Source organism: Protopterus annectens, chromosome 8.part0, assembly GCF_019279795.1.
Source record: "Protopterus annectens isolate FY-2018-M chromosome 8.part0, PAN1.0, whole genome shotgun sequence".
Taxonomy (NCBI): Eukaryota; Metazoa; Chordata; order Ceratodontiformes; family Protopteridae; genus Protopterus; species Protopterus annectens.
Genome location: NC_056741.1, coordinates 755287915 through 755313532, shown reverse-complemented (window position 1 = coordinate 755313532; position 25618 = coordinate 755287915). Strand labels below are relative to the sequence as shown.

Here is a 25618-nt window from a genome sequence, read left to right as displayed (position 1 = left end):
GAATGACACCAGAAAGTAAGCCAATTGTTAAAGTCACTCATCTTCGGTTTGTATTGAGGCATCATTCTGGGTGAAGGTAGAATGCTGCTTAAGGCTAGGAACGTACTTGCCTGGGACACATTCAGTGACCTTGATCATACCTCTCTTCATATAGTCCAGGAAGGTACTTCTCAGGTCATTCATGCCAACATGGACTATGACAGAGTCATAACAGTACCTGCTGTTGAGAGACTTGATTGCATGGGTGATATGGTGGATTCTGGTACCTGACAAACAAATAACCATACCTTTCTTCTTATCCAGCCTGGTGAGGGGCACATCTGTGTGTTTCACAATGGAGTCTCCTATGACTAATATGTTGTGTTTATGTTTAGGCCTTAGTGGCTGTGAAACACAGGTGTATGGACTATGTGTGGTGTGGTGGGCAGTGAAGTTTGTGTGTGTTTTTGCCTTGGGGGTCTCTTTTGTGTGGCTATGTTTTTGTTGAGGACCTCTGCATACGTGGGTATGTGTTGTGTAGGAGTGGGTGGTGTATGAGGTCTGGTGTTAGTGTTGACAACCTTCTCAGTGCCAGAAACACTGGCTTGTGAGGGAGAGAGCATAGACTCTAATTTCTTAATGTAATTGCATCTCTCACAAATTGTGCTTCTAGGTGGAAGTAGTAGAGGGCTGTCCATGTACATGAGGCAGTTCCTCCACTGTTTCAGGATGCCTATATCAACCAGACTGGCAGGAGAAACTAAAAGATATTGACCATCCATATTTGTCAGGATCTGGGGGAAAGAGGCCAGACAGCGCTAAGGAGGTAAATGGTGGAAGGTCTAAGATGAGTACTACTAGGTGATCACACAGGTGCTACTAAGTGAAAAATTTGTAGCTGGAATACCTCACAATGGGTTAAAAACAGTACAGCCCAAAACAGCTCATATGCAAGGTTTAAATACCACAAAAACAGAAGATTCTAGTAAGACAGAATTCTAGCCAGTCCTACTAGTCCCTGCTTTCTTTACCAGCTTGTGCCAGACAAGGTCCAGGCAGCCCTGCTACTCTCACAAGCAGAGGAGATAGGCTCCTATGAACACAATATGGCTGCCAAAAACACAGAAGGCAAAGACAAACAGCTCTGGATGCAGCAAACCTTGTATCCAGGCTATGCTACTCAATTTAAGGGTAAGAACACAGTAAAACTCAGAAAAAAGCACATATTAACCACATACATACAAAAACAGAACTCACAGTATGAAAAAATACAGTTAAACAGTAATGAAATTCAGTAAAATGCAGTTAAACCATAATGAATTGCAGTAAATAGCAATGAAATACAGTTAAACAGTAACAAAATCATTAAATTGCTTTAAAACAGTGCAAACATGATAAACTAGCGCACAATCACAACAGTAAAAAACAGCTCAAATAAAGCAGCAATTCAGTAGAATACTGTCATCAATTTAATCAGGCTACTGACAAGCAGTGACAAATGTGGCATACTAAATGCAGTTGAACACCTAAGCACAAAAAGCAAAATGAAGAAGGAATAGGCAAAATATATTTTTTAAGTAGAAAGTGAGGAGACAGAAGGTAATTCAAGGTTAAGCAGCTAAAGGGGTGGGCCTTTACAACTGATCACACCAAGCTTTAAGGGCACAACAACAGTTGGGCCGGAGAGTGGGGATACAAGATCAGAACAGAGGTAAGGATTCAATTCACTAAGCCTAAAAAACAGTTGCACAGTTTACACAGATATGCAGCAAATATTATTTTAGTTAATCAGAAGTGCAGAAAACAGTTGAAAATAATCACTTATCTTTTGCAGTCTCACAGCAGTTTTTTGGAAAACAGCAGAGCAAGGCCATAAGGCCTAACTCACTGCAGCTTTGAGCAAACAAGCACAAATTGGTTTAAACACTGGCTTTTTAAGGCAGAGAAACAAGAACCAGCCAAAGTTCAAATTATACAATCAAAAACACCTTGAACAGAGCCTTGCAGCAGTAACTCTAACCAGATCAGACCAATCTGAAACTCCCTGCCATGAAGCAACAGCTAGGCCTCTCTAGACAAAGGATTAACTGTACAACAAGCTCCAAAGGTCACAAACACACTACTACATTCAGCTCTATGCTAATGTAAGTGCAGCAACAAGTAAAATTAACTGAAGTAGAGAAAACAAAAAGGAAACAAAGATCAGAACACATGTAAGGATTCAATTCACTAAGCCTAAAATACAGTTGCACAGTTTAAACAGATATGCAACAAATAATGTTTTAGTTAATCAGATGTGCAGAAAACAATTGAAAATAAGCACTTATATTTTGCAGTCTCACAGCAATTTTTTTTGGAAAACAGCAGAGCAAGGGCAGAAGGCCTAACTCTCTGCAGAACAAACAGAGACAACAAAAAGGAGGCAAAGATCCCCCTGCATTGCATTTAGGGTATTTGTTGAGAAAGATGTAAGGATTTTTGACAAAAACAAGAAATATAGACATACCACCCTTAATTTGTCTATGGAAGAAAGTAAACTACCATTCGAATTACCTTCCAGTGGAACAATTAGACTAATGAAGCTAGACAAGGGGGTTGGTATAGTGATAATGAATACAACTGACTGTACAGGAAATGTAATGGCTTGTTAAATAACACTGGTACTTACACTGTGATATCTATTAATGAGATCAACATGTCTTACATCAACATGAATATTATGCTACAGGATTTATTACTACAAAGCCAAATTAATATTCATAGATTTAATTTTTTGAAAGTGGATAAACTTGTAATATGAATGGTACTTGGCATACCAGTGGTCTACAAATCCATTACCCATTCCATCTTATAGTTGACTCTGGTGGATTGGTGACACAACCTTTGGCTATTTATAAAAGCAACAAGGTTAAGTCTTTTTTTTAACAATTGCTTCTTTGCATTACTGCAATACTAGACATTATGTACCTATTTTATTTTATTCTTTAAAGAATTGGACTTGACTGATTTAGAAATATGTTGCATGGTTGTGAATTTTAAACTAACAAACTCAGTGTTATATGTGAGTTCATGGAGGTGGTGTTGTTTTATAATTTTATGTACTTTGAAGGAAAAAAACCTTCATTGGTTTACAAGCATTCATACGGGTGCTGCATGTGCTCCATGCTATGCAAATTTAGTATTAAGTTACTGGGAAAAGATGTTTGAGTCCAATTCCAAGTTTATTAATTGTAGGAATTGTTATTTTTGATATCTGGTTGGCATTTTTATTTTTTGGAAGAGTTCTGATGAAACACTGGGACAGTTAATATCTTGACTGAGTTCATTACTAATTTTTTGAAATCCAAAAAAGAGAAGAAGAAGCTTGCAGTCGCAAGTGAAAGCGCTTATCTCGAATTTTTTACCTTGGAATAAAGAGTTTGTTTGTCAAAAGAAGGTGTTTTCGTGGTGTGTCCTGGATAGTTAAATTCTGTTAATTTTTTGAAATGTACTTGTCACAAGTCTACATGTGCAATTAATTACGTCAATATCACTGTCTTTAAAGTTAAGTCCAAAACGAAAAAAGAAATCACTGGCAAACAGGGCAGAGTGAGCTAAAATCCTTTAATAATTCCAAACAATTTTCCAGGTGCAAAGAGTGAACTGAAGTCCTTTAATGATTCCAAGCAATTTTCAGATATGCAAGTAAAAACCTTTACCCAGAGGGTTTCCTCAGGTGCATAAATCAGCTAACAAAGGCTACTGTATGGTTTAAATACAGTGTAAAAGTACTTCCTTTTTTATCTGACAAACCTGCTCTACTTCCACTACCAAGGCCCCGAAGACACAGTACTGCCAAACAGAAATGGGAAGGAAGCCAGCCTCGAACATGAAGTCAAACACAAGTTTAAATTCAGTCTTTAACCTTTGAAGTACTGCTTTAACTGATCAAGAACTATCAGTTTTAAGTAAAGGACTCACATTTATACTCTCACAGACTGTGGACATCTCCACTACTGTGTCTGAATTTAAATATTTTGTTAGAGCTTTGAATTTAAAGACTATGTTTGCTAATGTTGACTCTACATATTCCACACTTAAACGACACAGTACATTCATGCCATATAGTAATGAAGTTCGAAGAATTTGTGAACGTGCTGTAGAATGGGATATGTATGAGTTACTTACCATAAAATAGGACGTTTTCATAATTTTACAATGTCTGAACAGATGGCACTTAAACATTTGACTAGTAATTCTGAAATAGTGATAAAACCTGCAAACAAGGGTGGTGGTGTTGTAGTGATGGGTACTGTCTTTTATAATACAAACAATGCATGAAATGTTGTCCACTGATGACTACATTAAGATCACTAGGCATGAACAAAGTAATAGTTAGTCACATTTCTAGCAGCCTAGTAAAGCTACACAATGAAAACAAGATATTTGAAGAACTGTTAGATTATTTATTGGTTAGAAACCCTAGGATACCGATAATTTATGGAGTTCCAAAAATTCATAAATCCATCACAACCCCTCCTATGAGACCCATTGTGTCAGGCAGAGGCTGGGTAACTGAACCAGCCTCTAAATACCTGGAGTCAAAACTCAGAGTTAACTTTGAAAACACAGGCACTATTTTGCGAGATATGACTGACTTTTTACAAAGTTTGTATGACTGGGCTGTGGATAGAAATCTTACTCAAAGTTATTTTGTCACACTAGACGTAGACTCCTTATTCACCGTAATTCCTTTAGATATAGGGCTACAATCAGTTAAACAGTTCTTATTAGAACTAACAGAATATGAGCAATCATTTATTACCACTTTGTGTAATAGCTTATCTTTGGTACTTGAAAATAATGTCTTCTTGTTCCAACGACAACTTTATAAACAGGTACAGGGTAATGTCATGGACATCCCCATAGTGACATCCCCATAGCAAATAGATTTGCTAATATTATTAGGTATATTTGGGAACAGGAGCACATTTTATCAGCTGGCAACCCGTTTCTTGAAAATGTTGTATTTTATAAATGATCTGTGGATGATTTGTTTATCATTTGGGAAGGAGATGAAATCACCTTTGATTTGTTTTTTAACTATTTATCTGATACATGTGAATTTTTTAAATTTAAGAAAAGCATCTCCTATTCTAGCACTGATTTTTTTATTAGACATCACTGTTACTAAAAATGATGAAGGCTTCTTAGACACCTATTTATACAAGAAACCCGTTAAACATAATAATATATTAGACAGAAACGGTATGCACCCACATTTCACTTTTAAGAACATAGCCAGCAATCATTTCTTAAGAGTAGCAAGACTAAATACAGAAGATAATAATATGTTAGAGCTAATGAAAGTGGCAGGCAATGATTTAGTAAATAGGGGCTATGACAGACTCAAAGTTCAGCAGATATGTGAAAAGGAAAAGAGATGCAGTTGTTGCCCCCATATTTTCAGGCCAAGAACACAGAACTATAGATAAACATATAGGATATGGTATTAATTTTGGAAACAAACAAAAACTCAAGATGAACTTTGACCTAAAACACTTTAGCCATTAAGAACATTATCTGAAAACACTGGCATATAATCCAAGATGTTCCTGCACTCAGTAACTTTATCACTCCATAACCTTCATTTTTACTCAAGAGACATAGAAACTAAAAAATATATTATGTTATAAGGAACAACCTAGATCATGGTTCTCATTGAATTCTCAGAAAAAAGGAGCCTACAAATGTGAAAAAGTACAGTTTTGTACCTACCATAAATGTAGATGTTCGAGGATCCACATTGCTGCAGTCATAACCTGTGGGTAGTCCGCTGTCCTCGGTCGGCCCGAATACCAAAGAGCTAGGCTGGCGTTGGTCATTGTCGCCTAGAGCTGACGTCAGTACGTAGTAGTAATTAAGCGCATGACCGACGCCATATCCTCAGTCTTTCTTGCCCCAGATGTCAGAAGGCCTAAAAATGAAGGCCAGAACTAAAGTAGTAAAAGCCCAACAACCACCAGAGTGGAAATAAAGAGTATCCCAAAAAGAAACCCAGCAACCACAACTATAGAGGGGAAGGAGGGAGGGATAATTGGACTGCAGCAATGTGGATCCTCGAACATCTACATTTATGGTAGGTACAAAACTGTACTATGTTCTTCGTCTCACATTGCTGCAGTCATAACCTGTGGGTAGAATCCCAAAGCAAAGGAAAAGGGAGGCTGGCAAACTACAAAGCATTAGGAGCTGCTAACATGCCCTGTAAAACTGCAGTGGCAAACCCAGCCCTGGACTTGGAATAAAGAGGAGATGGTAATGCTTAGTAAAAGTGTGCACTGAACTCCAAGTAGCTGCCTCCAAAATATCCTTAGTAGCTACACCCCTTAGAAAAGCAGTAGAAGTGGCAGTAGCCCTAGTAGAATGAGGTCTGATCCCAGCAGGAACATCCTTCCCATGATGAGAATAACAAAAAGCAATACAATGACCAATCCACTTTGAAATAGTCTGCTTTGAAACAGCTTTCCCTTGTGAACTCAAAGCAAAAGAAACAAATAACTGTTGAGTCTGTCTGAACTCCTTAGTTCTGCTCAAATAGTAACGTAACTGCCTGTGGATATCCAAGGAATGCAAGACTTTTTCCCCTTTATTTTGGGGATCAGCATAAAAAGTTGGCAAATGAATAGACTGATTCAAGGCCACACTAGAAATCACTTTAGGCATAAAAGTAGGGTTAGTTCGCAAAGAAACTCTATCCTTATGAAATATCAAAAAGGGTTCAACTGCCATGAGTGCCTGCAATTCAGATACCCTCCTAGCAGAAGTAATGGCCAACAAAAAAGCAGTCTTCCAAGACAAAAACTTCAGTTCAGACGTAGCTGCAGGTTCAAAAGGAGGTAAAGTAAGTTTCTCCAAAACAAAATTGAGATCCCAGGAAGGAGTAGGAGCTCTACGTGGGGGTCTTATATTCTTTGCCCCTCTAAGAAATTGTTTGAACAAAGGGTGAGAAAATAAAGGAGGGTCACAATCATAGTGAGCAGAAATGGCTGCAGCATGAACCTTCACAGAAGAGAATGACAAACTCTTGTCCAGTAATTCAGTAAGATACTGTAGTGCAAAACTCAAATTAGGCACTGACACATCAAAACCCTTTGCAGTGCTCCAAAGAAAAAATCTCTTCCATTTATCAGCATAAACTTTTCTAGTGCTAGGCCGTCTGGCTTCCAAAATGACATTCAAAACCTGTTGAGGAAGCTGAGACCCCACCGGCTCCATCACAGAATACGCCAGGCTGTCAGATGGAGGGACTGCACCTGAACATTGAGAAAATGATTGTTTGACTGGGACAACAAATGAGGAACCTGTGGCAGAAGCCAAGGAGGCTCCTGGATTAAACTCCTCAGCAGAGGATACCAATGCTGACGTGGCCAATCTGGTGCTATTAGAATCATGCAAGGCTTGTCCTGCCTGACTTTCAAGAGTACCTTGGGAGAAGAGGCAGAGGAGGAAAAGCATAAACGTGAAGGTTGTTCCAACTGAAAGATAGAGCATCCACTTTCCAAGCATCTGGGTGGAACATCTTTGTGCAAAATTTTGGAAGTTGAAAATTCAGTGGAGAAGCGAACAGATCTATGTCTGGAGTTCCCAAGCCACAGTCAATTGTTTGAAAACCTGAGGATCCAGTTTCCACTCGTGGGGATCCACAATTTGCCTGCTCAATATATCTGCTAGGGAGTTCTGAGCTCCTGGCAGAAACCGTGCTTGAAGATTGATTCGAAAACTCAGAGCAGTCTCCCACAAAATCATTGCTTGCCTGCAAAGAGGGTAGGAATGGGTTCCCCTGCTTGTTGATGTATCACATGACTGTTGTGTTGTCTGTTTGAATCAACACCTGTCCCGACTGAAGCAGGTCCTTGAAGGCCATCAAAGCAAATTGAACTGCTAACATCTCCTTCATGTTGATATGCAAATGTAGTAGTTTGGGAGGCCACATGTCTTGTATCCATTTCCCATTGAAGTGTGCTCCCCAAGCCAAGTCCGAGGCATCCGTCGTTAGGATCTGACTCGCCTCTGGTCGGGTCACAGAGAGTCCCTTGTTTAGGTGACATTCCTGAGCCCACCACAAGAATTCCTTCTGGATGCAAGGTATAATCCGAATGACAGTGTCCAAACCGTGGCAGTATTGAGTCCACACACTTTTGAGATACCATTGTAGCTTCCTCATATGCAGTTTGGCATTGGGAAGTACTAGAATGCAAGATGCCATGAACCCCAAGGCTTGAAGGACTGTCCTTGCAGTCAGCCTGGACATTACTGATAACTGCTGGAAGTAAAGATGAAGAGTTCTTTGTTTGTCCGGGGTCAGAAATGCCATCTGGGAAGCTGTATTCAGTCTCACACCCAGAAAGCACATGTCCTGAGAGGGTACTAGACTGGACTTTATTTCGTTCACAGAATACCCTAGGCACCTTAAAACTGCCATTACATACTGGAGATGTTGTAGTAATATGTCTTTGTTTTGAGCAAGAATCAGGCAATCGTCCAGATAAGGGTAAATTTGTATTCCTCTCTGTCTGAAGAAAGCAATCACAGGAGCCAGAACTTTTGTGAATACCCTGGGCAGTAGATAAACCAAAGGGCAATGCAGAGAACTGATAATCTAAGTACCAGCCCGAAATCTCAGGAATCTCCTGCAACTGGGCCTGATAGGGATGTGAAGATAGGCCTCTTTGAGATCCAGGGTTACCATCCAGTGACCTTTGCCTAGCATAGGCAGAAGTTGTTGTAATGTTAACATCTTGAACTTTGGAATGTCTAGGTAGGTATTGAGAATGGACAAATCCAGAATTGGCCTCCAAGTGTTTCCTTTCTTTGGTACTAGGAATAGACGGGAATAAAATCCTAGGCCTACTTCTGACGGAGGGACCACCTGAATTGCCTCCATCTGCAAAAGCAGAGAAATTTGCTCCTGAGCCTCCAGCCTTTGCTGAGGAGGCACATCCGGCATGCCTTTGAAAGGAGAAAAAGTGTGAAAATAAAACTTGTAACCTTGATTTATTATATCCAACACCCATTGGTCCTGGGTGACCAAATTCCAGTTTTGTTTGAAAAGTCCCAACTTTCCTCCTATTGGAGCTGCCAGAAAAGAAGGGTCTGGCAGCGGAAGATACAGGTCATTGGGTCTGCTTACGAAAGGGCTGACCCCTACCCTCACCAGAAGACTGTGCAGGAGAGCTCCAAGTCCTAGGTCTGAAAGAACCCTGAGCGTGAGCCCTGCCCCTACCACGTCTAGACCTGCCCTTAGACTGATAATCCGAAGAAGGATAAGACCATCCTCTAGCAGGCCAATTCCTACTAAACTTAGGGGGCTGCACCTGCATAAAATCCTTGACCATCTGCATAGACTTAGCCTTCTCTTCCATCTTTTTCAAAACTGATTCCACAGGAGGGCCAAAAAGTACTTCAGATTGAAGAGGAGCATCCAAAATCCGAGCCTTAACATGCTCTGACAAATTCTGATCCTTAAGCCAGGCATGTCTACGAATAACTGAACCTGTAGCAGCCACCCTGGATGAAGCCTGAAGAGCATCAAAACCACACTGCAAAGAATGCTTGCCAACTTGATCTGATGCATGAACCAGCTCCTGGAGCTCCTTACACTCTATACCCTCAGATAAGGCATCCACCTTAGATTTCAATTGGCCTAACAAAAAATTCTGATACTTCAGCATATGAAATTGGCAATTCAAAGCCCGCATAGCTAACGTAGAGGAGGTGTACACTTTTTTCCCCCACCTATCTAACGCTCTAGAATCCTTATCCAAAGGAACTGGATTCTTAGCCACAGCAGCCCTAACACCCTTCGGACCTTGAATAATAGTTTCCGGATCAGCTCTAGGACTCCTGTACAAATACTTATGTGCTTCTGGAACTCTGTAATACCTGTCTGGCTTAACAGGGGCTGGAGGCAAAGAATCAGGATTAAGGGAAGATTCAGAAAAAAACATCCTGAACAACATCTAAGACAGGAGGAATAGCCAAGGGCCTATGTTGTGGCAGAAACAAAAATTCCCTAAGCCTTTTCCGAGAATCTGAAAAATCTTGACCTTCCCACTTGAAATGTTCCCTCATGGAATGTAAAGTCTCAGAAAAAGAAAAATCTTCTGGAGGAGAAGCAGACGGACAGGAGTCCTCTGCATCCGAATCTGAATAGGAAGGGAAATCCTGAATTTCTTCAGCTGAGGATTCAGAGTAGTCAGAGGAATGATCCATTCCCTCTAAATCTGCCTCCACCCTAGGCCTCTTCTCTGGGGGGGGCATAGAACCCTTGATCAAAGTAATCAAGTCTTCTGCCATTTTCAACATATGCTTTTTTAAGAACAGGGGCTGGAGAGCTAGAACTAAGACCAGGGCCAACAGGACAAGGTTTGGCCTTAGCATGGCCTTTAGCCACTGAAGTAGAAGGCCTAATAACCTTTTGTAAAGCTGGAACTACAGACACCTGAGAAGCACCCTCAGCCTGGCCTAACTCCTGAGAGGCCAACTCCTGTAAAAGTAAAGGTTCCCCCTGGGATTCAGCTGAAACCTCGGCAGGATCCACAGGTTCAACCGGAGGCTCCGTAGAACCGGCGTCCGCAACGGACGACTCATCCGGTTTAGACCTTAAAGATTTATCCTTACGCTTTTTAGCGGTAGCGGGCGTCGGAGGATCCGACGGCATGTTATAGTTACACCGTTTACCAAAAACAAGCCTGGCACCGTCTAATCTTCGTTTAATGGTGCGCTTATTAAATCTAGCACAAAAGCGACACCCGACCACGTCGTGCTCAGGCCCCAAGCAAGGAATACAGAAAGAATGATAATCCCTATGAGGTATCTGTTTCCCACAAGAAATACAATTATTAACTTTTTCTGACATCCGGATAACTGAGGCAAGAAAAGACAAAAATTTCCCCAACGGGGTACTTAGCCCAACTTGGTCTTCAGTCTGAAACTCGATAAATGAAAATTTCAGAACGCCGAACGGCACTTGCAAACGCTGCTTCTGCTTCGGACCACGCGGCAAGAAAGACTGAGGATATGGCGTCGGTCATGCGCTTAAGTACTACTACGTACTGACGTCAGCTCTAGGCGACAATGACCGACGCCAGCCTAGCTCTTTGGTATTCGGGCCGACCGAGGACAGCGGACTACCCACAGGTTATGACTGCAGCAATGTGAGACGAAGAACATCTGCATGTTTTGTCAATATATTGACACAAGGAAAACAATAATCCACCCAGTGACAGCCACAAACTTTGAAATCAGAGCCTATGCTTTATGCAAACATAAACCTGAGTAGGGACCATCCCATAACTTTAAATTTTTAATTTCAGAAGTTCTACTTGAGAATGTAAGAGGTGACAACATAATCCTTAGGACTGAGAGAGCAGATCTAAATTCTCTGATTCAGGGCCCATGTCATCCCAGGGCTAAATGGTGTAGCCTCTCTAAAACTGATACTTAATGCTAAACATGAATCTGTGTAGATTTAACTTCAACATATTTCAGGCTGTATTATCTGATTGCATCTATTTTGTATGTATATTTTCAGTTTCATATGCATATATACATAAATATACACAAACACACACACACACACACACACACACACACACACACACACACGTTTATTAATGTGACTTTTATTAATGTGGATTTTTATACATACTAATGTGTGTTTTTATCAAAATGATTTTGCAATTTGATCAGTTTTTATTGGAGTGCTAAAAATTTAAAGAGATGTTTTTGAAGAGTGTATCCACCTGAATTTATTAATGATATTTATAGCAAAGGAAAAGATGTGATGGGGTATGTATCTCTTTACTAGATTTGGGCATAGTGTCATTCCACAATGAAGATTGGACAACAGGGTAGTTAAACGAGGCTATGGTTCTGAACTATAATAATCTAGGAAGACATACTCACAGCAGCATTTAAAAGCACTAGGGTATTTTTAAATAATTTCCTCACATTACTCACTTGTTAGGTCCTATGCCAAGATTTGTATACAAAAAGGGACAATAATTAAAAAACAATTGAAACATAAAAAAATATTATGTCAAATAAACATGAACAAGAATGGCACCAAAAGGTGTGGTTTTTGCAATCAATATAGATGCATTTCACCTATAGCTAACTTTGACACATGGTACTGTGGGTATAATGTCATGCCCAGCTTACTATGCTAGTAAGCCTGAGACAGGTTTAAGAAAGAGCATTTATGAGCATGAATATATGTTTTTAAGATGGAGAGTACACACATTATATACACATGACATTAAATGTACAAGTTTTAAAATGATTTATTTTATAGTACTGAAGAAAGTGAAAAAACTGGAGGGGAGATATGGAAAAAAAAACTGGAAAGCTGCAAATTAAAATGGCAGCAGAGATTGGGGCAGATAAACATCCTAGAATTAATGATAAAATTTGCGTTAGCAGTATTTTAGCCTCAAAAACTATAAGGGCGCAATTATAAGTAATCAATTTGCGTTTTACATTTGCGCACACCAATAGATTTTATGATTATTAATGTTGATATTATATAATTTTAACAGCATTTTTGACTGATATAAGACCAACTATTTTTTATGTTTTTTTATGCAACATTTCTACATTTTTATATGTCATTTCCACAGTTATTCTAAGTCTGTATTTTGCATTACTGCTCATGCTCTGTTTTTGTCATCATTGGAATAGTCAGAAAGATTACTTAAACTGAACTGTTTGTTCCATTCATCAGATTTTGAAGAGGTATATCAGAGACAAAAGCTCATAACCTCATAACCTTTTTTTTTTTTTTTAATTAAACCTGAAAAATGTGTGGACTGGTTCGCATTCCCATTTTGCAACAATCCTGGTTCTTTGTCTATGTATTTTTTCTTTATTGTGGTACCACTCTTGGGGTCTGTATAAACTGGAAAAAGAACTAAAATTTAGTTATGGTTTGACATTAAAAAAGGATCCCGCCTTTTATTAGAAGCATGTCTTAAAGACAGAAACCAAAAACTGTAATAGTTGTTTGCATAGGAACTAAAACATTAACCAAGTCTCTGTGAAATAAAATCTTAAGTACAATTAAGTTCAAGACAGAGGTAAATACCAAATCTTACAAATAGTATTTGGCACAGAAACAGAAGGCTACAAAGAGAAGAGACGCATCTGAGTGAGGACCCTCAGAACAAACTGAGTATAGAAAGTGAAATAAGTAAGAGAATGCAGAATTCTGAGCTGGCATAGAAGAAACCACAAATAAAGGCAAACTCATTGTAACAGGTACCTGCAAAACAAAAAGTAACTAAATCCAGTTATATATTTTATTCCATGATACCCTTTGCAGTGAAATGGCAATATAAAAAAGGAAAAGAAAGTGAAAGAGTGGTATCCACTCAAAATTAGTTCGGGAAAGAAGAACCTAAAATAAAACACTCAACAGAACTGTGCTGAGAGCCAATAAAGTAAAGCAGAATGCATTTTTTTTGTTTAGAGCTACCTATTACAGGGCGAAGAAACTATAATGGCAGTACTTAAGGGGAAGAAGCTATACTTTCAACCCTGACAGAGATTAGTGAAGAAAGTAATGCTCACATAACAGACTTACAAATAAGTCACACAAATGTTAAAAAGACACTATGAGAAGATGTTAGTTTAATTAGGACAAGAGAGCATAAAACCAAGGTTGTAGGGGAACATAACAGGATTTTCTCATTTTTTCTTACCCCTATGTTGTGCCTGGCTTCAAGGTACTCTGACTGAATCCCAAGCAAATGGGGTTCAGACAGCATCTTCAGCACAGGAGGAGCCAGGTAGGTATGGAGAGGACTGACACTACTTAACTCCCTCACTTCTACTTGGGGGGGGGGGGTCAGCTTGAGAAGACAAGGAGGGTTTAATTTCTTTGGTGGAGACCAGGAAAATTATCTCCTGCCATTTGAGGTTGGTGGATTGGGTTGCTTGCTATCAACATCCCTTGCAGAAGTGAGGGAATGTGGACAACCCACTCCATGCCTCTGAAGGGTACTAAGACAACTGTGAGCAGGGGCATACAGCCACATATGGAAAATACCTGAAACCACTCCTTACAACTGCCCAAATGACAATCCTTCTTGGGCAACTGTTGCTGCTAGTGATGAGGGAATTAATGTATTAATTGATTCATAGTGGTGGGCAGAACAGCAAAAACAAAATGTATTACCCCTTTTTGAGTTAAAGGAGCTTTTATAAATGTATGTAAAGAAATGAAATTCTTAATCAGTTGCTAGTGAAACGTTATAGGGCACTAGTAATGAAGCTAGCCCATACGTGCATGTTAGGAGGTCACCTGGGGATTGCCAGAACTAAGCCAAGAGTATTAGTCATTGTACTGGCCAAGTAATATAAAAAATGGAAAGAGAACTTCTGTGCTTCTTGTTCAGAATGTCAGAAAACTGTACCTCATCCTGTATGTAAGAGTCCCTTGATTATAATGCCAGTGATAGAGCTACCCTTTGAATGTACTGCTATGGACATCATGAGGCCATTAGTAAAATTTAATAATGGGTAAGAGTACATACTAGTCATAAGGGACCATGTCACCAGATTTCCAGAAGCAGTGCCACTATGCAAAACTAATGCTACGACCATTGTCAGAGAACTGGTATAATTACTCTCCACAACAGGTATCCCCATGGAGATATTAACTGACCAAAGCTCTGTCCTTATGTCATGAGTACTGTATCAGTTATGCCAGTGTTTTAAAGTCAACAGATAAAGACATCTGTCTACCATCCACAGACAGATGGATTACAGAAGTTTAATAAAACACTGAAATCCATGCTAAGGAAAGTTGCTGAAACATTAAAATACTGGGACCACTTGCTAGCCTATTTATTGTTTGCAGTCAGATAAAGTACACACTTCAAGCAGGTTTACCCTATTTAAATTTTTGTACTGCAGGCATCTAAGTGGGTTACTTGGGAAACTTGAGAAGAGGAAAATACACCATTTAAAGGTGTAATAGAATACTATGTTAGATTTCAGGATAGATTAAAGGTGATAATACCTGTAGTAAGGGAGCACATGCAGAGAGCCCAGGAAATGCAATAATGAGTTAATTACGAGAATGCCCAGCTTAGAGAATATAACCCATGAGATCAGATACCAGTGCTAATGCCTTTCACAGAAAACAAATCTCTGGCCAAATGTCAGGAGCCATTGGAGGTGATAGAAGGAATATATGTAGCTGATTATAAGATTAGACAGCCAGGAAAGAAAACAGATAAAGGCAATTTATCCCATTAATATGACAAAGCAAAAAAAGGAAGCAGTGGATTCTGAAGACAGTTTGGTAGCTGAAGCCCCTATCTAAAAAACGAAGGAGTTGTTTTATAAAAGGTCTGGAGTACAAGGGTGGATCCAGGTGAAGACAAGCTGAGATATCATAAGCTTGCACTTTGACAAATGTTTAAGTGCAATCAGATTTGTAGAGGTCTGACAGATATTCTACAACTACAGATACTTTTGTTTGGGTCAAAGCTCCTGGATAGGGACCAGCAGAAGAATTTTTTTATTTTAGCTAGGGAGAATTTTCTTGTGTATTGTTTCGTAGCCTCCCTCAAAATCTTTGGCATATCCTCAAACTACATATGCCTACATGAAGTTGATGTAAAATCATTTGGTCTATCAGTGTTCCAGAGGTCAGGTTGGTGTGTAAGAGAGAGACCATTATTTTTAAGTTAGAAGATCTGCACATTAAGACAGTACTTTCCGTTTTCATATTGCTGGGCTGTTCAACAGAGGGAACTAATGTTGCCTTGGCCAAAAGGGTGCCACTAAAATAATGTTCGGCTTCTCCTCCTTGATTTTTAAACATACTCTGTAGATAGCATAGGATGGAATGTGAATAATAATAGACCTGTCCAACGTAGGTAGAAAACATTTATTTTAAAAACTTCTAGCATATCTGGCCTGCAACAGAACTTTCAAACTTGACTCTTCAGAGGAAATGCATTTAGGTTTATTTCTAGTGCACCACATATCATGGTCAGACATAGAAAAGCATCCCTATTTAGCACCTATGCATGGCAGTTTACTTGAGATCTGCTCAGCCTGTCTACTAGAACAATTTTTTTCAGGATATGTAGACTGCTAAGAATCATGGCTACTGCCTGAGCTACTTCCCAGGCTTTCACAGCCAACCTGTACAAAAAGGCAAGAATAAGTTCTTCCTTCTTTATTTATGTACCACATCTTGTATTGTCTGGCATTACCTGTAAGACCCCTTCCTTTAACATGTAGCTGAAGATCTTCAAATGTAGAATGACTGCCATTATCTCTTTTAAACATGTGTGTATTATTTTCTCATCTTGACATGTGATTTTTACCTGAACTTGGAGATCTTCCAATTAGGGTCCCCAAACTAGATCTATGGAGTTCATAGTAAGGGTCATAAGTGGGCTGGGGTATTTGGAATGCATCTGTGATTTATCTTGCATTGTATCCATCATGAGATCTCCTTTCTGATACAAGGGGAAAGTGAGATGGTGCTCTCTAAAGAATGAGAATGCTGACACCATCTGTTTCCTAAGTACCAGTACCACTGAAGCTTGCTAATATATAGGTGGGCAAGATGCATGGTAAAGATGTAGGATGTCTTATAATCCAACAATGTCAGGAACTGTTATTGCCTCCTGTTGCAAAACATTTTGGAAGTATAATGTCATAGCAGGCAACTTGTCCTCTGGGAGGAAGGTTCTGTGAAGGGCAGTGCCTAAGCACATTCCGAGGGAACCCAACTTTGTTAGGGGAGTCATGTTTGATTATATTTTGCTGAAATTGAGACCCATATGCCTGAAACAAGTCAGGGTGAACTCCAAATCCCTGAGAATTCAGTGGTGTGACTTCACAAGGGTGACAACTGTCCAGGTAGGGATAGATTTTGAAGCTCTTTTTCTTGCAACTGGCAATTATTAAAGCCAAGCATTTTGTAAAGACTCTCTGGGTATTGTAGACAAGCCAAAAGACAAGGATAAGAACTGGAAATTACCCCCTTGTTGGCACTGCAAGTATGAGAAACTTTCTGTGGATTTTGGCAATGAAGATATGAAGGTATCCATCCTTCAGGTCAGGGTGACCATGAGAGCCTGTATTGATAGTACTGGTCAAAGGCTTTGGAGTATTAATTTCTTAAATACGTAAATATATATATATATATATATATATATATATATATACACATAAACACATATATGTATTTGTATTTGTTTCAAAAAAATAGCAAATGCTTCAAAGAACAAATGAAAAAAGTGATTTTAGAGTGAATTTAAAATTATCAAAAACAAAACCAAAAAAATAATTTTTTGGCAGAGAGACAAGCTTCCCCTGCACGCCACACTCCCTGATAATTATTTATACACCAACTCTGAGATCTCACAACAGCAGGGTAAGGGCAAATTCCCATACTCTGGTGTAACGCAGTCTTGCAAGAAAGCAGTTGGCAGGCTGAAAAATGAGAAAAAAAAGGTCATTCACTCTTACAGACTGCAACTCTCTCTACAAATATATATATATAATATATATAATAATCATATATATACATACACACACACACACACACACACACACACACACACACACACACACACACACACACAAAATACACAATATATACATAATATACACAGATGTCTCTCTCTCCATCTTTCTCTCTACATATTTGCAAACATATACATGTTTGTGGATATAGAGTATATGCCATTGTTTAAGAAATGGTAGCATGACAGGGCAATTTCTAAGTAAAAATGAAATTTTCTGTGTGACTAACAACATATATCTACATCATTAAATATGTACGACTAAAAAGCACTAACATTTAAAAATATAAAAAAGTTGAAAGGGTATAACATGTACAGAAAATAGCCTGTTGCATTGCACTAACTCCTTGACACTCAAAATGGGACAGACTACATGAACACTTGACTTAAATTAAAAAAGAACTGTGTCAACCACCATGGAAATGATGAAAAAACAGGCAAACAAACTATGTGCGAATATCTTAGCAATATTCAAGAACATTATCCAAATAATAATGTTTAGGATGTCATAAGTCATTGTACTGCGGTGGTGGTGCTGCAGTAGCATTGTCGCCTCACAGTTAGACGTTGCCCGTTCAATTCTCAGTTAGAGCGTCTTCTGTGTGGTGACATGCGTGAACGGGCGTTCCTTCATTGAAGGTTATGCGTTAGGCCCGGCAAGCCAGCACGTAAAACTCTACTGCAAATCATTAGCAGACCGGAGTTCTGCTGTGGCGACCCCTAACCGAGAAAAGCCGAAAGACACAAACAAAAGGATGTCATAAGTCATTATTCAGTGACTACAAATAAGCAATATTTCAACAGTGTGATGTGGAGGCACTTTCTTATGATTAGCACAACTCATGTCATGTGTATCATGCAGAAGCACAGTTAGGGTGGGGCAAAGGGGGAAGCCACCCGGGGAGCAAAATGTCAAAGAGAGATTGCTAGATATGTTTTTTTTTTCTCTTCAATTTAATTGTTTGTGTCTTTCAGCTTTTCCCGGTTAGGGGTCACCACAGTGGAACTCCGGTCCGCTAATGATTGGCAGTAGAGTTTTACATACTGGCTTGCCGGGCCTAACGCACAACCTTCAACGAAGGAATGGCTGTTCACGCATGTCACCCCACAGAAGACGCTCCAGCTGAGAATCGAATGGGCAATGTCTAACTGTGATGGCGACAATGCTACCGCAGCACCACCACCGCAGTACTTTCCCTTCAATTTAATGATGTTCACATATTCATGAGGACTTAAGATTTGCAGAGCTACACTGAGGTTCTTTCAAGACACAATACAGACAGGATCTTCAGCAGTATATCTGTAACTGTGTATCCATGGCGGGGGTGGGCATAATAAATGCAGCTATCTGTTAAGTTTCCGAAATTATTTAGACAAATCTTGAGAAAGAAAAAGCAGAGGGGCTTCAACATTTAGAACTGGTGGAATCATGTATTACTGATCACTGAAGGCTTCTTATCCAGTAAGAGATGGGATGATTTTACAGAAGTAATCTGGGCTTGATGACAACTGTAGTCACAAATCACCCCACAGAACTAGTAAACCTGAGGTTGTTTCCAAACCATATGTGAAGACAACTAGCCTTTGATATCACAGAGAAAGAAGCTTTTATCAATAACTAGCCACTGTTATACCATAAAGGAAAACTCCACCTCTTGTACAGTTTAACTCAACTCTTAGGGTGCTTTTCTCTTTTTAGTTACCTGAAACCTGCTTGTACTCTTCTACATTATAAAACTTTCATTTTCTTACTTTGGTATCAAAGGAAGGGAAAGGCCACCTACGTTTTTTAAGCTTGATTTCTCACATAAGTTACAGAGGGATTTGTCTACACTTGCATGACATACCACAGACACAGAGAAATTTGCAGTCAGGAGCTCAGGCTGCTGTAAACAAGAGAGGTGTGAAACTGTATTCCATTGTCTTTATTGCGGAGGGAAAGCACTTACGCTGATTCACAGCTGCTTCCAAATGTACCCATGCCTTTCATAGCAAAACAGAGCAATTAGATCAGTCAGTAGTTCAAAGGTAGTTGTCACCTCTTTTGACAAATTTACTAAAGCACCATCACAGTATTTATATGCTAAGCTTTAAACTTTAAATGTTTGCTGTTTATATTACTTTACGTTTTAAGATGACTTGAATGTAGTATCAAAGATGTCTGTGACATTTAGAGGAAAGTCAGAAAATATTTTTTCTTGTAATCAGCACATTTACCAAAGTGTAGGGGAGGGGCTATCAATTCATCTTGGACTACAAAAAGATACTTTGAACAAAGGCCTGCAATTTAGCAACTGCTTTGGTTACAGCTGTATAATTCCTTAGTTACTGTAAAACAAGCTCTGAGACACACACAAATGAGGGCCATTTAAGAAGCAAAAGAAGCAGTCCTGTTACAGACAGTATATAAGATAATAGTGACGACACTAATCCCATTATATGTTGATGGCATGGGAATACACCACTACTTCCTTATGTCTGGCATGACTCATATAAAGCAGACTTGAAATAGATTGTGGGAAAGAGAAATGCTTGAAGGAAAAATAAGATCAGGTTGATATGCCAAGCCCCACTGACAGCCATTTTGCAGAAAACATATTAAAATTCTGTAAGAAGCTGCCAGAGTGATTTTGAGGTGCTAAAATAACTCAGAAAACAGAGACAGAGTGAAAAAAAAAAACATTTTTTTAGTTCTAAGGTGGGGTTTTCCTTTAAAGGAAAACACCCTAGAAATATATTGTTTCCTGACCTATTTTAACACATCAAAATCACTCTAAGTGCTTTATTTGTAATTTTAGCCTGTTTTTCACAACATGGCTACCAGTTGGGCTTGATGTATTAATGTGATCTTGTTCTCCCTCAACCCTTTCTCTTTCCCGTAATGCTTTGTATGACTCATGCCAGACATACGGAAGTAACTGTGAATTCCCATGAGTCACTGTTTATCTTCTTTACCTTCTGTAAAAGGACTGCTTATTTTCTGTATCCAATCACCCTCATTTATGTTTGGCTCAGACCTTGTTTTACACCATACTTAAAAGTTATCCAACTACAGTCAGAAAAGTAATTAAATTGCAGGCCTTTGTTCAGGTTTTCTTTGTAGTCCAAGAGGAATTGATTCTGCAAGGGTCTATCAGTGCAGTGAGAGTTTTAATACCTCTGCAGTAGTGTGGGGGGAGGGGACTGTCAATTTCTCTTGAACTACAAAAGAAAACCATGAACAAAGACCTGCAATTTAGCTACTTTTCTAGCTGTAGCTGGATAACTTCTAATTATAGTGTAAAACAAGGTCTGAGACAACCATAAATGAGGGTGATTAGAGACAGAAAAGAAGCAGTTCTTTTACAGAAGGTAAAGAAGATAACAGTGACTCACACAAATCTCATTATATGTCAATGGCATGGGAATTCACAGTTACTTCTTTATGTCTGGCATGAGTCATACAAAGCATTACGGGAAAGAGAAAGGGCTGAGGGAGAACAACATCACGTTGACACATCAAGCCCCATTGGTAGCCATGTTGTGGAAAATAGGCTAAAATTACAAATAAAGCACTTAGAGTGACTTTGAGGTGTTAAAATAGGTCAGAAAACAAAGACAGAGTGAAAAAAAATGAGTTTTTTAGTTCTAAAGTGGAGTTTTCCTTTCAGGTTTTACTTTCATGGATTATGTGACAGTGAAGCAACTCCTTTATGCAGATACACAGCTTGGGTTGGAAGAAGTGTATAGATGCCCTGGGTACAAGGTTTTAGGAGCTGCGATCAGCTGATATCAATCGGTCAATAGTGGATACAGATATTCATGTCCAGACAGGCATTTGTGAATAACCATAAAGAAATGAACTGCTGCTTTTGCTTCAGCATTTTTGTGTGGCATAACTTGCAGCAAGCTGTTTACTATTGTTTGAAAGTAGATTTGTTTTTTGTTTTTCCTCATCTTAGGGTTGTGGGGAGACACAGAATCTAGTGCACTTTTGGCAAGAGGGTAGAAATGACAGATCAGTGAACTCTGTTTTAAACATTAATCTGAGGGACACTGATCAGAAATGAATGGGCTGCTCTTGCCTTTCCTTAATGATCATAAAGGGTGCCAGATCGTCAAGCAGCACTGGATGCTAGATAAGCTAGCTATGACTCTATTTGCATTCATTTTATCTTCTTACACTTTTACATTTATGCTGCTACAAATGTCTACCTTTCATTTCACATTAATATCACAATAAATATTAGAAACAAATACAGACCCAGCTGTCACACAGGACCAAGTCCTGGAAGCTCTCTTAAAAGCCAAAAATATTGCACCTATGGGTCCTGACAACATCCCTGGATGTATCCTACATAGCATGAGGCATGACTTACCCATGTCCCAAACAGCACTGTTCAACTTTAGCCTCCAAGTGAGCTTTGTATCAAGCAAATGGAAGATAGCAACCATCATACTTCTTCATAAGGGATGGCCATTCTCAGAACTAAATAACTACTGATCCATAAGTCTGACCAGCTTCTTTTGTAAAGGCATAGAACAACTTACCATGGAATTAATCAATACGGATATAGGAAACCTCCAAACATAGGACCCATCCCAGTTTGGTTTTGTCAAATGTAGGTCATGCTTAGTTAACCTAATGAACTTTTTAAAAGAGTCACTAAAGCAATAGACGAAGGCAAGATGGCACATAGCTCCTACCTAGACCTTTCCAAAGCTTTTGACATAATACCCCACTCAAGCATTGTAGAAAAGCTAACTAAATTAGGAATAAATCCTTATGTCACTCTCTGGATTGCCAACTGGCTCACATATAGGACACAGGAAGTCAAGATAGGTGACACAACCTCCACAAAATGTCCAGTCACTATTTGAGTCCCACAAGGCTTGGTGCTGAGACCACTCATGTTTGCCACCTACTTCTCAGAAGTCCAAGCAAATGTCAGGGGTCTTTGGTTTGCCAACTTTGCAGATAACTACAAGCTGGGAGCAATCACTGAATCTCAAAGTCTCAGCCATCTCCCAGGAGGGGTTGTCCCAAACAGGCAACTGCTGCCAGCATCATGAACTGAGGCTAAATGCTGCAAAGTACATTACTGTATCCTTTGGAAACTGAATGCCCTGGGAAATTACCACATTGGCAACACAGCCCTAAGCACTGATCCCATAATTACAGATTTGGGAACATGCATAGACAGTGACCTAGCATTCAAACAGCATGTGTCTACTGTTGTGAGAAAGTCCTTCTGCATTGCTTAACTTATAATAAGCAAAGGTATAGAAACTCAGTCCAGAGATGTCATTGTCCCACTGTACTCAGCCATCACCAGGCCCATCACTGAGTATAACACACTGTTTGGTATGTACCGGTCCAGACATAATGCAACAATTGCAGTAACCACAGAGGTAACTCATACAGAGGATACATGCATTAAATCACATGACCTACATAGATAACTTCAAAGCTTCATCGCTATACTCAATCTCTTATAGACTATTAAAAGGTTATCTATATTTGGTCTATAAAGCATCCTCTGACTCAACACTAATAGACGTACTGCACATCCACAAGTCAAATTATATCAGAAATACCTGATCCAGGGATCTTAACAGTTTTTGCAATATAAACAGAATAGTTTGGAAGGACTGGTACACGTAGAGGATACCACTATTCTGAAACAACCCCCCATCCATTGAAACAAACCTCATCCCTGCCCAGATTCAAATGCAGCTTAGATCAATGGGTAGGAATAAGGAAATTTACCCCAGAATTGCTCCCAATGGATAGAGGCGCTGCTTGAAAGTCTTATCCTGTGGCATGTTCTCCTTTCAATACACAGAGGTATGACCCCAGAAACATTAATTCACAAACTGGAAGTATAGGAGTAAAAACCATGGCAAGGGTAATTTGAACACCTAATGTGATAACATGGATAGGCTTAATATGGTCCTTCAGGGCAGTTAGCCTAGCATTCACATACTAACCTAAGTGCAATCTGAAAAAGGGAATTCTCTACTGATTTCATTGTTACTCCGTAAGCAATAAAGTAATCAATAAACATAGTAAAACGATTATACCAACTACCTAATAATAATTACAAAAACTGTGTAGAAAAAATGAAGCATGTTTAGTCTGATATTGCACCACTATGTAAAGTCAAGGTTCACAGGTTCATAGGTGTGTACTAGGCTAGTGGCCCTGGAGCCTTTACAAGCCTACCCCAAAATAAATTGCCCAGGCACCGTGCCACCTGATATTAGTTCGCAGTCCCCCTATCCAGTACGGCAACTGGAGTGATCCCTGGGGTGAACTTTCTGTTACCCATCCACTCATCAAGATTTCTCTTGAAGAGGGCCATCGAGGTGCTCCACTTAACATGAATGGGAAGCTTATTCTAGAGTATGGGCAGTCTTTGTGAAATGAACCTGTCCCTCCAGCATGTTCTGTTAATTGTGGTAATGACGTTGTGATCTCTGGAGCGTGTGGCACAGGGGGATTGGGATTTCTTTAGGTGTAGCATTTCAAGAAGGGCTGGGTCAGGCATGGCTTTGTAAGTGAAGCAGAGATCACCTTTAAGTAGACGAGAAGAGACGGAGAACAGGCTAAAGTTTCTTGAGCCTGTCCATGTAGGACATGTGTTTTTTGTGAGGTACTTTTGTGGCCTGTCCAGCTGTTGTAGGTGTCTGGTCAGGTACATGCCAAACGGGGTGTTATATTCAATGATTGGTCTAATGAGGGATGAGTAGAGAGGGATGATGACCTCATTCTTCCTGGTGTGAAATCTTTGGTTATAAGATGTGTTCCATAGAAGGACTTTCTGACCACAGTGGGAATGTGGTGATCGAAGGTGAGGTGGCTGTCAACCTGGCACCCAGATCTCTTATGGCCCTTTCAGTGTTCAGTGGGCTCCAATCAATGTGGTAATTCGTGGGAATTGAGTTTTTTCCAAAGGGGATGATAACACATTTTTTGGCCTTAAGCTTCAGGCCATGGTTCTAAAACCAGTCATTGGTCTCAGAGAGGTCTTTTGTAGGATATCTGCATCACTTGGGGAGTTGATAATGACTCCTAGCTTGCAGTCAACAATGAACTTGGTCAGCCAGAGTCCTTCTGTGTTGACCTGGACTTCTGAGAAGTAGATTTCAAACAGGAGAGGGCACAGGACCATGTCCTGTGGGACTCCACTCATAACCGGACGACAGTCTGACTTGGAATCTGCAACTTTCACTCTGTGGGTCCTGTTTGTGAGCCAATTTGCAACCCACCTAGTGATGTAAGAGTTGATGCCTAGTTTGCTGAGTTTATCAATGATACCTGAGTAGGGAATGGCATCACAGGAATTGGCCAGGTCGAGGTAGGCTGTATGCGCTGTCTCACCCTCATCCACAGCCTTGGTGACTGCCTTGAAGAAGTCAACCAGGTTCAGCAGGCAGGATCTTCCCTTGACAAAGCCAAACTGTGTGGGGTCAAGAGTTTGGAAATTGTCTATATCTTTGTTAAGCAGGTCCATGATGATGCACCCATAGCTTTGCATACCAAACTCATCAAGCTAATGGGGCTATAGTTACCAGGGTCTGTAGCTGCTCCCCCTTTACGTAGTAGTAACATGACTGAATGTAGATTTCTACAGTGTACATCAAAAGGCAAATAAAGGGCTTAATATTCAAATGCCATAAATTATAAAAGAAAGCTCCTTTTAGCATTGATAGCTGGTTTGCTGGTAGACACTAATACCAAGCCAAATATGTATACGACATGCCCTACATGTTCTTGAACTGCTGGGTCTCAGACATTTCCAAGGTCACAACTGAGAGGTGAAGGGTGCTAGAATTGTCACGCCATGAAATTCTGCAGTACCCATGGGTTTGCCATACCTGATATCCACTCATCAGGTGAAACTGACATGAGAATGTTCCACTACTAAGATGCCAACAGTGCGAGATAAAGCATGTGCCACAGCGTCTCATCAAAATATGAGACTCTGAAAGCAAACAGCACTATATACTACCCTTGTGCATTCTACATTATAACTTATTTCTGTTTATTAATTTACTCTAAT

The 25618-nt window shown here is 39.7% G+C and overlaps 1 protein-coding gene across 2 annotated transcripts in view; it reads right to left on the bottom strand.

Annotated features, from left to right (window-relative positions):
* RUSC1 (RUN and SH3 domain containing 1) overlaps positions 1–25618 on the bottom strand; it is a 539195-nt gene that overhangs the window by 10958 nt on the left and 502619 nt on the right. The gene's annotated exons all lie outside the window — the stretch shown is intronic.